This window comes from Castor canadensis, chromosome 7 (assembly GCF_047511655.1).
Source record: "Castor canadensis chromosome 7, mCasCan1.hap1v2, whole genome shotgun sequence".
NCBI lineage: Eukaryota > Metazoa > Chordata > Mammalia > Rodentia > Castoridae > Castor > Castor canadensis.
This window is the reverse complement of record NC_133392.1, coordinates 31,495,547-31,511,305: the sequence shown is the minus strand read 5'-3', so window position 1 is coordinate 31,511,305 and position 15,759 is coordinate 31,495,547. Positions and strand designations below refer to the sequence as shown.

Below are 15,759 nucleotides of genomic sequence, written 5' to 3'. Positions count from 1 at the left end.
GGGAAAGCCACACACAGTGTGAATGGAGCAGATACCAAGGCAGCAGGCAGGGCTGGGCCCTAAAAGCACAGAGCGAGGCTGACAGCACCCATCTTGGGCCCTTCTCATCTGTTCCATAGTATCTCCTCCTATTGCCCTCACTCACTGGGCGCTGAGTGTGGAGAGAGAGAGGCAGGACTGTGACTGGGGACTGTGCGGTCTTTGGGCAGATGTGATGGACCTGAGGATTAGAGACTGGCACACAGTGTTGGTTCTGTCATTCATTATCAATGAGCACAATATTTAAGTAACGTAATAATCATAGTGTTAACATTAGACACGTCAATGAATAATGTGCATGAATTAATGATGACAACTATTTTTGTAGTGCTCACTATGTGCCAAATGATAATAAGTGAACTGTCTGTTTTACTCCTCCCAGGAATCTTGTGAGGAAGGTACTGTGACTCTGTGTTCAAAGAGGAAGCTGCACCATGAAGGTTGTGACTCATTCAAGGGCAAAGGGTGGAGGCAGGCACTGGATTCCTCTGTGTGCACTCATTCCACAATTACATGCTGCATCCTGGCTGCACACATCCTTATAACCTGTGAACCTCTACCTGTCTGGATTTCTCTTTACTCATTGGCATTAAAATGGTTAAATCCTCTTAATCCTGAGTAACTGAATCAATAGCATGAGGGATGTGACAAGTATTTATAAGTTCATTCATTATTTAATCAGTGATGGTTTACAGAGCTTGTATCTTGTGCTGGCTGCTCTTCTAGGGGCCAAAGATACAGCAGTAAATAGCACAGGCCTGCTCTCTGCTCTTGGGCTCTAAACTCCAGTTTGGGGTAGGTACCATCCAGGTCAGTGGATAAACAAATCAGGGCGTTCTCAGGATGCTTAGTGCTCTGAGTGAAAGAAGAGAAGCTGATGGGACTGGGTTGGCTTCCCATGGATTGGAAGAGAAGAGCTATCTGGGCAGGTGATACTTGGAGTTGAAACCCTTTGGCACAAGGCCCTGTAAAGAGCCTTACATGTGAGGGCTAGTGAGAAGGTGTGACCAGTGGGTGGCCGAGGAATGGAAATGTAGCCTGAGAAAGAGACAAGAGTCAAGCAGGTCCCAGGTGAGGAGTCTTGTGGGTCCTGCAGGAAGCTTGGACTTGTGGGAGCCTGCAAGTATGCTAGAAATATATGTGGTGCAGAGCACTAAACCAACAGTGGCAAAAACAAATACAAATTTATTTTTCTCACTTGAAAAGAATACCAGAGCCGATGGCTGCTGATGCTGGGTCAGTGGCTTGGTGACTTTTCTGTCACTTCTGGGCTTTCTGCTTAGGGTTTAGGTGGCTAAAGCAGCTGTAGGCATTACATTTCCATGCAAGGCAGCTTCTGCCTGCCTCTCTCAGCCAGAGCTGCTGTGTTCTGCAAGCGCTGGCAAAGAGAGCTGAATGTGGGGGTGGGCCTTTCTGGCCCAGGGTGGAGGCTGGAAGGAATGCAGGTTGCAGGGTGGCCATGGGTCCGTAGTGGCAGCTGTGCACCAGTGCTTCTCAGACCTGCAGGACCCAGCGGAACTGCACTTCAGACAAGCACTCAGGAGATGCTACCCAGCTGGTTCATCACCCAGACTCTGAAAAATATGAGTAAATACCAGGGCGGCATCTTAAGGAAGAACGTAGACCCTGTGGACAGTGCAGTGTAGGGGACAAAGGGCAACACCAGGAGGCCAGTTAGACCAGAAATCATAGTTACTTGGATTAGAATGGCAGTTGGGGAGACGGGGTTGGTAGTTGGATTATAAATAAAATGTTTAAAAATGTTGCCAGGTGCTCATGGCTCATACATGTAATCCTAACTACTATGAAGGCAGAGATCAGGAGGATAGAGGTTCGAAGCCTGCCAGGGGAAATAGTCCACGAGACCCTATCTCAAGAAAACCCATTAAAAAAAAAAAGGCTGGTGGAGTGGCTCAAGGTGTAGGCCTTGAGTTCAAACCCTAGTACTGCAAAAAAAAAAGAAAAAAATTTAAAAAGTTTTAAATTGTAGGGCTGGGGGCATGGTAGAGTGGTAGAGCCCCTGCCCGGCAAGCACAAGGCTCCGAGTTCAACTCCAGTACTGCCATTTCTTTTTAAGCTGTAGAATACACAGAACATAAATTTACCATTTTAATCACTTTTTTTTTCTTTTTGCAGTGCTGGGATTGAACCTATAGCCTCAAGGATGCTGGGCAAGCACTTAACCACTTGAGCTATGCCCTAGCCTTTTTTAAAAAATAAGGCAGGACTGGCCTGGAACTCAAGATCCTCCTACCTCTACCTCCCAAGTTGCTGGAATTACAGGTGTGCACCACCAGGCCCAGCCTAACCACTTTAAAGTATATAGAATTCGGTAGCATTAAGTGGACTCACATTTTTGTAACAACCATCACTACCACCCATTTGCAGAACTTCCTCCTCATCCCAAACAAAATTCCTGTACCTGTTTCCTCCTCTCCACAGGGTCCCTGGTAACCACTTTTGGTCTTCATGAATTTGAATGTTCTGGTCCTTCACATAAGTGGAATCATACAGAGTTTGTCCTTTAGTGACTGGCTCATCTCATTTAACATAATGCCCTCAAAGTTCATCCACATTGGAGCTTGTGTCAGAACTCCTTCTTTTCCTTTGGGATAAGATCTCACTGTGTATGTAGCCACCATGCCCAGCTAGATCCCCCCTCCCCTTTTTTTGTGGTACTGAGTTTTGAACTTGGGGCTACAAGCTTGCTAGGCAAGAACTCTACTGCTTGAGCCAAACCTCCAGCCCTTTTTGCTTTAGTTATTTTTTTTTCAAATAGGGTCTCACGCTTTTACCTGGGCCAACCTGGACTGCAATCCTCCTATTTATGCCTTCTGCATAGCTGGGATGACAGGCTCATATTGCCACAACCACCTTGTTGGTTGAGATGTGGGGGTCTTGTTAACTTTTTCTCTGGGCTGGCACTGAACCATAATCCTTCTGATCTTTGCCTCCTAAGTAGCTGGGATTTCAGATGTGTGCCACTGTGCCTGGCTATTCACTTCTTTTTAAAGCTGAATAATATTCCATTTTATGGATAGGCCCCATTTTGTTAATCCACTCATCAGTTGCTGGACACTTGGGGTTTTCTACCTGTGGCTATTGAGGAGAATGCTGTCTTGAATACTGATGTGCAGGTATCTGTTTGAGTCCAGTGGTTGGTTTGGGGATATGCTTTGAACTAGGACCGTCACAATTTGCTGATGAGAGGAAGCAAGGACCAGAATAGAACTAAGAATTACTCCTGGGGTACTGGCTGCTGCTGGTGGCATTTATTAAGATGGGGAAGAAGTTGTAAACTGTCCAGCAAATACCAGGTACTATTATTAATAGCCATAAATTTACCCCAATAAAGAAACTAAAACATCACTTTAATAAGTGATGCACCTGCGCTCAGGCACTCGGCTCTTGTACTCTTTCAATAGCTCCTGATTGAATCAGAACTTGGCAAACTGGGTCCCACATACCAAATCCAGCCACCACCTGGTCTCATGTTTGAGAGCTAAGAATAGTTTCACATTTTAAAATGTAAAATATATAAGAAAAAGACTACAAAGTCCTTTACCTAGAACAGTTGCTCCATTTTTCCTTTTGGCCTGCAAAACCTATCTGGTCCCTTGTAGAAAACATTTGCTGGCCTCTCACCTGCATGAATTGGTTTGGCTCAGACTGAAGAAATGTGCGCAGGTGGAAGTAACAAAACAAAAATAAAACCAAACTCTCCCGTCACTGCTGACCTACTTCTGTAGTTTTGTTTTTTAAGTACTTGCTGGTTACAGGACACGGTGGGCACCGTCGCCCACCCTGAGCCCACGCTCTGCAGGTCACTGAAGTTTATAGCCTAGTCACTGAGCTGGTGGAACTGATTAATGTTATCTAGCACTGTTTACTGGAACAAGTGATTTATTTAGCATCTAAATTTTAAATGGTGCCTGTGCTTCCCAGGAAGCTGTCTGGCTTACAAAATTACCTATAATAAATGCATGTAATAAATCCATTCTTTTGAACCTAAAGAAAGGTATTCAAGTTTTATATGAGAAAATCAGCTTCTCCTCATCCTCGCTAAATACATATTGTGTAAATAATTAAAAACAATGGTTTGAATGGGTGCTAAATGATCAGCTTGCCAAAATGCAATCATGGCTCTTATTTTAACAATTAATCATGCAAAAAGCCTCATTTGCTGGCTCCTCCCTCAGGAGGCCTCCTTTCCTCTCCAAAATGACCTAAGGATCTGTGGTGCTTACAATGGCTAGGGTGGTCAGCAGGGCTTTGCAATGCTGAGGGCTGGGGTGGGGGTTGGAGGATGTTTGGAGGGGTGACCTTGCACTTGAGGTTTGTAAGTGTTGGAACTGGTTCTGAGCGGTCTGGGGCTTCCTCACTTGCTGCCACAGGGATTCTCTGGCCTGGTTTGCATGCTGATCACAGGGCTGTCCTAATCCCAGACTCTCCAAGTTCTAATTCAGTTCATGCTCGCAGAGTACCCAAAGAACTGGGTCCTAAGAAGTAGCCAGCTTCAGTCCCATTGCCATGAGCTAAGTGGCTAGAGCCATGCAGGCTTTGCTGTGCAGGGGCCGTTCAGGGGAAAGGCACCTATAGGGTGGGCTAGGACCTGATTCTGAGTGTGGGGGGCTGCTGGCTGCTTTTTAACAGGGTTTGGACTGTGTATGTATAGCCTTTCTCAGGGACCGAGAAGTGAGCAATTATAGGGGATGCCATTCACAAAGGCTTCAAGATGAGTGGTGTCCCCTATAGTTGGGTCCTGCCTCTGATTGCCTGGTCTCCTCCCAAGTCACTGCCCTAGGGGTTGGCTCTGTGTGGCCTGCTGGAGATCAAATTGAATAACTTCTTTCCTTCCTGCTGCCTGCGTGCTGTGCAGCACCTCTTAATTTAGGAGTGGAATTCATTAGCACCTGCTCTACACTCTTTCTGGGCACCTTCATGGTGAGGATGACCCCTGGAGCCATCTCTGCAGCTTTTCCGTGTTCTGAGTTTTTACTGTTGGCTCTGCAGCAGCAGCAAGGTCTGTGAAACAACAGAGCTGGAGGGTGCAGGGCAGGGGACCACGTGAGCTTGCATCCTCTATTGGAAACGCGGACCCTGCCTCAGCTTCCCTGAGCTCCACCCTAGCAGTGGGACTTGGAGTCAGAATTTTAGATGTGGTCCCCCCTATGGTTCTGATGCACAGCCAAGTTCGAGGAGTGCTCATAGGGAAGCATGTGGGGAGCCAGGACTTGGTTTTCTTGATAGATTTCATGTATTTAGCACCCAGAGGGACTGGGATCTTCCTGAAGTCTCCAGGTCCACTACCCATGAGGCACTGCTCCGGGTAGTTAGGGAAAATCTTACATCGTAATGTCCTTCCTTGCAATTTCTACTATTGGCTTTGGTTCTGCCTTCTGGAATCAGGCCAAGCAGTCACACTGCTTCTTCTACATGGTAGCCCCTCAGCAACTGAAGTTGCTGTCAAACCAAGATTCTTGGATTTTTTTTTTTGGCCAACATTGATCTGTTATGACCTCCAGACACTTTGCCCTCCTGGTGCCTTCTCTCTCTTTCTCTCTCTTTTCTCCTTCTCCCTCGGTCTGTTTTTTGGCAGTTCTGGGGTTTGAACTCAGGGCCTTACACTTGCTAGGCAGGTGCTCTACCACTTGAGCCACACTCCCAGACATTTTTGCTTTTAGTTATTTCTCAAGTAGGATTTTGCACTTTTTCCCTGGGCTGACTTCAGACCATGATCCTCTTACCTCTGCTTTCTGAGTAGCTGGGATTACAGGTATTTACCACCATGCCAGGTCCTGGGTACTCTCTTGTGCTATAAACTTTTTGTGTATTCTCATTTAATCCTCCCAACATCTCAGTAAGGTTGACTTTATTATGCCCATTTTACAGATGAGGAAATGCATGCTCAGTGATGCAAAGGGACTTTCCTAAGGTTAGATGACTAGTTTATGCCAGAGCTGGGATTTAAACTCAAGGTCAGCTAGAACACCAGAGCCAGAAGACTCTCAGGACCCTCATTTTATGGACAGAGAAACTGAAGCTTAGAGAGTTTAAAGACTTACCACCTATGTCACACCAAAATACAATGGTAGAGCAGGGATATGACCTCAGCAGCTGCATTCTTAGTCATAATGCCAAATATAGCCTTCCTGTACAGAATCTGCATCTATATCAGCTTTGAAGCTTAACACAGAGCTAGCTGGCACGGAGAATGCAGCCAAAAGAAATATTGGTGAAGAGGATTATTGATATTGTTCTCAGAGCTTGACACTGCTCCTGTCTAATATGACATATATGTATATTTATGGACAAATACACCAATCGTATCAAAGAGAAAACATTTTTTAACTTGACACACTATGAGATAATTGAAATTGCTGTTGCCTGGGTGTGAAGAGGGTGTTTCAGACCATCTTCAAGTGACTGGTGCTGTTCAATGCTTCCAATAGTGTTTACTAGCACATCCCAGGATGTAGGGTGCCCTGTATCAGGTCCCACAGCTATCTGTTAACAGACAGCCCCCTTCCTTATAGACTGAATCAGATTGCATTCTGGTTTTGGACCCTTTCTCCAGCTGCAAAGGCCAAATATACGTTAGCTCAAACCAGTCATTCTTATCTCTGGTTACACATAATTCCAGTTGTCTTGCTGGTGTTTGTTTTAGGTCTGTCTGGGCATATGATAGGTGCACAATGGCCTCTCACTTGGCCAGTGAGACGTTAGGAGAAGAGAACATGGGGTGACCCAGCCCTGATTTTGTTGAGCTGTGGAGTTAACATAATCTGGAAGTCTCCTGCCTCCAGGCTTCCTGTATGAAATAAGAGGTGCCTTATTACATAAGTAACCTCTAGTTGGACATTCTGTTACTTGTAGCTCAAAGCACATCCTAAATGCATATGACTCCTAAAGAGTTTACAGGGCTACTGGGGAGACACTCGAGTGTTATTAGGGTCAGCACATGACAGCAATGTATAACTTAGTGCTGGCCACACAGCCAGCTACAGATGTGACATCCCAGGAAAAGAGAGTGAGGTCAACGGGAAAGGGGAGGTGTTCATAGAGGAGGAGGAGGAGGAGGAGGAGGAGGAAGAAGAAGAAAAAAGGTAGAGAGAGACAAGTATGGATTTGGAGCTTGGGCTGTAGAACCTGCTTCTATTGTTCATGAGCAGGGGGATTTTTAAAAACTGACAACTTGTCTTGGCCTTAGTGTCCCTATTTATTGAGGATCATATTAGGGCCCAAATTATTTGAAAAGACATTTCTTATGCTCCTCAGCACATGGCAAACTGTCAAATGAAGGCCCCTGTTGTATTATTCCCAAGATATGACCCACTGGGAGAACCCTGGCTGCAGCCACACTTCTGCCACCTGCCCTTAACCAGCTGCAGGGTCTTCCTCCCTGTGTGCACCTGGCTCAGGGGATAATGAAGAAACACTTTGGCAAAGATCTTTTTTCAGGATGCTTCTGTTTCTTTTTACTTGTGTTCTATTTCTGGATTTCAGGGCTCAGCTCTATCCCAGAACCCAGAGTTCTGCCTTTGTATTGATCCTGACCTGGTCCTCCGACTTCTGACTTTTTGGGGGCTATGAATTTGGCCTCCCAGGTCTTTAAGCTCTTGAGAAACCCTTTTGACCTACCTAGTTTGATACTCTGAGGATCAAACCTTCCTGCTGATAAATTGACTCACAGACCGCCTGGCTTGGGGCTTCTCCAACCTGTGCCCCAGACAATATCCTGGTGAGAGCGTGAACCCTGTTCAAATTGGCTACCAGTGAGGGAGGAGGCTGATGCCCACATCTGACTTTTAATTCCTAGGGATTTTGTACTTCCTAACATGAACAGGTCAATATGATATAAAAAGTTTAAAGTAGCTCACCGTCAGGAAGGACTGCAAAGACCGGCCATGGCTGCCCACTGACTGCCACATGGCCTGCAGTGGCAGATGACAAGAAGGTCCTCACATCTCGTTGGCCTCTGTGCCTCTTTACAAGCTTCCCAACGAGTGGGCGAGACAGTCTCCAGCCTGCTGGCTTATGGGTCTCTGTGGGAGGCCTTTCCCTCCCTTCTTCCATTGCTATTTGCTCCTTTTATTATTGAGGTAAAATTTATATCAAGTCCATAAATCTTTAAATGTGCCATAGACTATGCACTTTTCTATATGGATACACCTGTGTGAGCACCATCCAAATGAGGATGTGGAACATTTCCACCCTTCTAGAGGGCTTCCTTGTCCCCACTCATCCTCCCGCCCCCATCAGCCCAGTTGTCCTCACTACCCTCAGTTATCTCTGCTTCACTTAATGCAATATGGCAGTACAGACCACGGGCTTCACGTTGTTCCCTCAGTAACTTCACTTCTTTTCTCATCGATTGCAGGCAGGCTCTGTCACTCCTCAGACCGGCCAGCCTCCTCCCTGTTGTCACATCCCTGGTGACAGTCTGCTTTTGTCTCCTGAGATGGGTTGAACTCTCCGATATGCCTCCTCTGGCAGGAGTGTGTCTAGGGAAACCAGACTGCGTCTTTGCTCCAGGGGCAGCTGTGTGACTTTGCTGGCTGTTGTCATTGTAGGATTCAGAGGAGCTGGGTATAGACTGGGGGCTGTGTGCCCTATATAAAGGTTCCCAAGAGATAAGTGGCCTGAAGTGAGGACACACTGGGGGCTTTATGGAGGAAGTGGATCAGGCTGGAGGTGAATATGCAGGGATGCTGGAAGATACTGCTACCATGCATGAGTGAGTCAGGCATTTATCTGGACCTCCACTTAGATAGGGCCCCACTCCACTGACTGATAAGGCTGGCCTTAGGCAAAGGTTCCCCTCCCTCAAAAATATCCTCTCACCTGACTGCTGATGCCATGTTTTCCTTTACTGGGAGGACTCTGGGTATGCTAGGAGATGTGTGGCACCAATGGCCAAGGATGACACAGGGTCTCCTGCCCCAAGGGGTTCACTATCTAGACCAGGCTGTCAAGAAGTAGCCCACAGGCTAGATTTGGCCCTCAGATGTACTTGCTTTGGCTCCTGTACTTAAAAAATCTGGAAAAACAGCTGGGCTCCAGTAGTTTATACCTGTAATCCTTGCTACTCGGGATTGAGGATAGAGGCCAGCCTGGGCAAAACATTCATGAGACTCCATGTCTTCTTAAGAGCTGGGTTCAGTGGTGCATGGCTGCCATCCTAAGATACATGGGAGGCTGAGATCAGGAGGATGGCATTCCTGAGCTAGCCTGGGAAAAAAATGTTTGTGAGACCCCATGCCAATAGAAAACAGCTGGGCGTGGTGGTGTGTGCCTGTCATTCTAGCAATGGGGTGGGGGAGATCCTAAAATAGAAGGATCCCCATCCAGGCTGGCCTGAGAAAAAAGGGAGAACCTATCTCCAAAATAATCAGAGCAAAATGGACTGGAGGCATGGCTCAAGTGATAGAGTACCTGCACAGCAAGCACAACGTCCTGAGTTCAAACCTCAGAAACACACACACACACACACAAATCTGGAAATTGCCAATAAATACCATATTTTTGCAGTCTCTGGACGCACTTTGTCCTGTTCGCTACAGCCCATCCCCCTCTGGCATCATCCCTGGTCTTCCCCTCTCAGTACTTCTCTGCTGGCCACCTTTGACATTTCTGCTAATTTGGGTGATGGGAAGGTTGATGAAGGCTTCCTGGGGGAGGGCAGCAGACTTCAGCCCCTGTGGGAATGAGCCCTCCAGTCTTCTCAGCTCATACCCTCTGGGTGAGTGATGCTATCAGGTCAGTATGTGAAAAGAGAGGGGGTGAGATGCTGAGCTGATAGCACCAGGGCTCATGGAGTGGTTCTGACTCCAGGTCACCTGGATCAGAATCACCCACTGCAGCAAAACCAAGGGGAAAGTGGCCAAGATGATGTCAAGGTCACTCAAGTATTGGACTCACACAGACAGGCTGGAGTTTAGGGGGTGATGGGGTCAGGTGCAAACAGTGTTTATAGGGCAAGGCTGGGAATCTGACTATCATCCAGTCCTCTGATGGAGCCTTGTTTTGTACAATTTTGGTACAGCTGAGGCCTCCACTAGGTAAAGAGCATAAGAAATATCCTCTGTAGTCTTCTTGCCCCTGCACCTGGAGGAAAGGTCACATTTGTCTTTGCCAAGCCTTGTCATCTCCTGGAATTTTTGAACTGTTACCCAGGCAGGGGGCCAATTCCAGGATGGGACAGTGGCAGCTGGCAGGTAAGGACCATCTTACCTTCTTCTCAGCCAGGTGGGCCTGACAGTTGCTGGGCTCTGGCCAGGGAGCAGGGATCATGGCCCTGTGCTGGGAGAGAGGAAGGTTCGGTGATTTGTGCAAAGGGACAATGCTTTCCTGGGTTGGGATGAGCTGAGACAGTGTGGGGGAGTCTTGGACTACTTTTCCTTTGGAACTTCAGCTACAGGAGTGAGGGTGGGGAGTCGTGTGGAGGCACATGGGGAGTGTTAGGGCAGGGTCTAGGGAGTGTACAAGGAGGTGCAAATTTTCTTTCTTTCTTTCTTTTTCTCTTTTGTGGTACTCAGGATAGAACCCAAGACCTTGCATGCAAGGCAAGTGCTCTACCATTGAGTTGCCTCCCCAACCCCAGCCCCAAGAGGTGCTCATTCTTAGGGCCTTACAAACAAACCCAGATTCTTTTTTTTGGCAGTCCTGGAATTTGAATTCAGAGCCTCATCCTTGCTAGGCAGGCGCTCTACTGCTTAAGCCACTCCACCAGCCCTTTTTTGCGTTGGGTGACTTTTGAGATGGGGTCTTATGAACTATTTGCCCAGACTGGCTTTGAACCTCGATCCTCCTGATTTCTGTCTCCTGAGTAGCTAGGATCACAGGCGTGAGCCACCAGCGCCCAGCTAAGCTTAGGTTCTTAAAGTGACCCTGGGTACCTCCTTAAAAATGAGGTGCCCAGGGAACGAACTGCGGGAGGCCCTATTCCCAGGGTCCTGAAGTGCCACCTGCACTTGTAAGAACCTGAGAGTTAGGGCCCATGGCCTAAGTGTCGCTGGAGAGGAGTGCCCTGGCACTTATAGGTAGAAGAGAAGAGGGTGGGGCATGGAGAACCTTCCAGAATGCTCAGGCAAGCCCTTGATTCTTAACTTGGCTGCACATAGGAGGCCCCTAGAGAACTTTAGGATCTCATGACATCTAGGATCTACTTCTGGAGATTTGACTTTAAGTGTTCTGGGCCTCAGCCTGGCTCCTGGGGTTTTAAAAACTCCCTAGGGTTTCTAATGCCCAGCGGCATTTGTAAACCTCCAGTCTGGATGGGCCAGGGTGGGTACTCTTCACTGGTTACTCTTCCCTGAGTTTTACCTGTGAACCACAGACTCACAAGCCGGACACAGACTTCTGTGGCAGAGCCAGAGAACAGAGCACAAGTGGATGTGAGCCTGGGAGGAGGCCGACCATTCAAGTTCCCAGGGTGTGCCAGATGCATTTTGTCTGTTACCTGACAATCAATCCAGGAGGCCTTGTAGTCGTAAGCTGTTTACAGACAGGAGCCTAAGTCTTAGCCAGGTTGAGGACATTGCCTGTGTTCCACAGCTTTGAAATTCACATGTGAAAAGAAACTGGAATGACAGTTGGTCCTGTTGCTTACAGACTGACTTACCAAAGTATTTCTTTCCTTTTTCTTTCTTTCTTTCTTTTTTTTTTTTGTGGCACTGGGATTTGAACTCAGGGTCTCATGCTTGTTAGGCAGGCACTCTACCACTTGAGCCACTCTGCCAGCCCATCTCAAAGTATTTCTGAGGTCAGCTTCCCTCGTGTGATAGAGGAGACTCCTCTCTGCCTCTAAATCAACAAGCCTGTGCACATGCACACATGCACAATGCTGCAATTCCACCAGTTAGGTCATTGCATCAACACAAAAAGTCCTTGTGGAAGGGTAAATGGGGGACTAGTCAGCCATCACCCCAGATTGTAGATTACTGAGTGACTTTGCGGGGAGCCAGTTCTGGCGTCCTTGGCAGCTCCTGACATCCTAGCAGACAGCAAAGAAACATGCCAGGAAAGTCTTCTGGAGATGCAGAGAGAGCATTTAAGGCAAGGCTTGGAGGGTGCTGAAAGTTGATATATAGTGGTTCACTCATGCAAAATAATTATCACACTGACTTCCAAAGCAGGTGACAGTGCTGCGAGCAGTGTCTTGCTATGGTTGCAAAAGTCTGCTTTATTCTGCGGATGGTACTTTTGGCTTCTTCAGGGGAAATTTCTGCAGGAGTGGCGGGAAGGAAGAAAGCACCTGGCCAGCTGAGACATTGGTTCCTGTCCTGCCTGGCCACTGACTCAATGCTCTCCTGGGTAAGGAGCTAAGCCCCCAATCCTGATTTTCTCATATACATGTTGGGGGCTTCTTCTAGCCATGACTGAGTGATAGACTGTATTTATCCTACATGCACCCGAAAGCCACCTGAAAGAGTTTAAAAGACAAGCAAAACAGACAAAATCCTTAAAGTGATGGTTTTCAACACACTGGGCATTTGGCCACACAGTCTGGATCTCAGAGCCTTAAGACTTCTCTGTTTACTGCCTTGGCACAGAGGAGGAAAGTGAGCTATGGGGAGAAGTTGAAGGTACTACTGTGTGGTCCTTATACTTAGGAGATATAACACAACATCACTTGCATGTAGACTGAAAAAGATCAAGGTGAATACTATAAATACTAAAGCAGTCGCTAGAATAGAAAATAGGTATAGCTAATTATCCAGCAATGGAGATAAAATGAATCATAGAAAATAGCCTAGAAGGAGGCAGGAAAAGAGAATGAAAAACAGACGGGAAAAAACCAGAACAAATTGCAAAGTGAGAGACTGACTGCTCAAATTTAACCATGTGAACAATCACATTAAATTTAAATGGTGTGAACACTAAGTAGAGATGGTCATGTTGGGTAAACAAATAGACTCAACTGTATGCTGCCTTGTAGAAATGCACTGTATAAAGAAATAAATATATACTTGTGAAAGAATGGAAAAAGGCCACCAACATACAATCACCAACACTAATCCAAAAGGAAGCTGGAATGGCTGCATTCATATCAGACAAAGTAGATTTCAGAACAAAGACCTGGCAGATCTAGATCTATGGCTGGATCTCTGATCTGTGTCTATAATACAGTAAGCAATGATCATGCCGCATGAGATTTTGGTAAGACCCAAGTGAAGTAATACCTGGGAAAGTGTTTATAGATTGTAAAACATGACACAGGGCTCTAATTATTAGAAGCAGGACCGCTTAAATCCTTATGAAGAACCAGAGAGCCTAGTCTGAACTGTATGGTACTCAAGAAAAAAGAAGGAGGCTGGGTGTGGTGGTTCAGCTTGTAATTCCAACTACTTAGGAGGTGGAGATTGGGAGGATCAAAGTTCAAGGCCAGCCTGGGAAAAAGTTTGAGAAGCCCCATCTCAATCAATGATTAGGCTGGTGGCCTGCTCCTGTCATGCCCCAGCTGTGTGGGGAAGTACAAATAGGAGGGTCATGGACCAGGTTGACCCAATCATAAAACACAAGACAATGTCTCAAAAATAACCAACACTAAAAGGGCGAGAGGTATGGCTCAAGTGGTAGAGTACCTGCCTAGTGTACTCTACAGCAGGTGGGAGGCCCTGAGTTCAACCCCCAATACCGCAAAAAAAAAAAAAAGTAAGAAAAAAAGAAGGAAATACTGGAATACTGGACAGTCTCTGTAAGGCAAGCATGCCAGGGTTGGCAGGAGGAAGGGGGCCCAGAAACATCAGTACTCTGTACCTAGGCCAGTACTTCCTAAGACTGGTGAGTTTACCAGAAATCTGCAGTAACAGGGAGGCTTCCTCAGCTTCAGGGGGAAGAGGAATGGGCAAAGCCTGAAGCCAGAATACCATGAATGGACCTTGGCTTTGCATAGTACTGTCAAGGTCCATCCATGTTCTAGCATGATCAGTGCTTCATTTGTTTTTATGGCTGAGTAATATTCCATTGTATGGTTATACCACAATTTCTTGTTGATGTACACTTGGGTTGTTTCCACTTCTTGGTTATTGTGGATAGTGCTGTATATTTGTGAATGCTTATCTATTTGAGTACTTGTTTCCAGTTAAGCATAATCCAAGGACTGCAATTGGGTCATACAACAATTTTATGTTTTAACTTTTTGAGGAGCCACCAAACTGTTTTCCACATTGGCTATAACTTGCTTCACTTTTAAGATTATATTCTGAGTGTCAAGATAATAAACACCATAGAAAACTAGGAAATTATTTATTGAGCAAATTTAAAAAAGTTTTAAAGTAACTTTAGCCAGGAGTGGTGGCACACACCTGTAATTCTAGCACTGGGCAGGTGGAGGAAGTAGGATTGAAAGTTTGAGGTCAGCCTGGGTTATAAAACAAGACCCTGTCTCAAAAAACCAAAGACCCCCCATCAAAAAAACCAAACAAAATACAAGTTTTTTTTTTCTGAGAAATGACCCAAACATTGTATGCATATAACAAAATACAATTTAAAAAACAAACAAACAAACAAAAACAATGGCCCACTGAGTGTGGTAGCTGAAGCCTGTAATTCCAGCTACTTGGGAGGTAGAGATTAGGAGGATCATGGCTTGAGGTCAGCCCTGGCAAAAAGACCCCATCTGAACCAAAGGCCAGGAGTATTGATGTGTGCCTGTAATCACCAGCTGCTGTGGGAAGCACAAATAGGAGGACTGCAGTCCAGCCTGGCCTGGGCAACAAGCAAGACCCTATCTCAAAGATAACCAATACAAAAAGGGCTGGAAGAGTGGCTCAAGTAGTAAAGTGCCAGTCTAGCAAGCTCAAGGCCCTGAATTTAACCTTCAGTATCAGAACAACAACAACAAAATTCCAAAAAACCAAAAAACTAAGGGTCAGGGATGCAGCAGTGGTGGAGTACTTGCTTGGCATGCACAAGGTTCTGGGTTTAATCCCTAGCATCGCAAAAAAATTTTTTTAAAATTAATTTTAAAAATTATATAAAATACATGATTACTATAACAATTCAAATAAGGAAATTTTTAGGCCAGACAAATCCCCTTTATCTTCTTTTCCTGAGGCTGACCAATATTAACCTTTACTGCATATCCTTCCAGACATTTTCTGGACATTGATACCATTTTTAAATTTTTTTCACCCAAATATCCCACAGCATCTATATCATCTTGCCTTGAATTCTTTCTACCCATTTCTTACAAATTTCAGTTGTTCTAAAAACCGTCCTAGAGCCAGGCTGAGGGTCTCTCCCCTCAGATCTGAGATATGTCCTTATCCTGTTTAAAGAGTCTGAAAGTTGGCCTCAGGCTGGCCAACTTTGTTTGGGCGGCTGGATAACAAACCTATCATAGGAATGTATTATAATTTTCCTTTCATCTGCGTCTACTAATTCTTTGTAAAATGAATATGAATTGCTTTTATAATAAGAAATAAAGAAGTAGGGGAGAATTGAGGGCCTGCAGGCTCAGTGCCCAGCTTGTACCTTAATTTAGCACTTACTTCATTCTTCCTCTTGCATAATGAGTTGTTTATGTGTTTGCCTCCCTTGAGGGCGGACAGGCTTATTTATCTCCCTGCCCTCCCTTCTCCTCTCCTGGCAGAGCTGAGCCCTGTGCCAGGCACACAGCAGGCTAGCTGAACGAGCAAGGGCCCCTCCAGGCTTGTGTGGAGGCTTCAGAGGGGGAGGGTAGGACCCAAAGGCCCTCAGCTCCAGCTCACAAAG

At 46.1% G+C, this 15,759-nt stretch overlaps 1 protein-coding gene across 1 annotated transcript in view; it reads left to right on the top strand.

Annotated features, from left to right (window-relative positions):
- Positions 1-15,759, top strand: part of Golga7b (golgin A7 family member B) — a 59,975-nt gene that overhangs the window by 13,441 nt on the left and 30,775 nt on the right. The window lies entirely within an intron of this gene.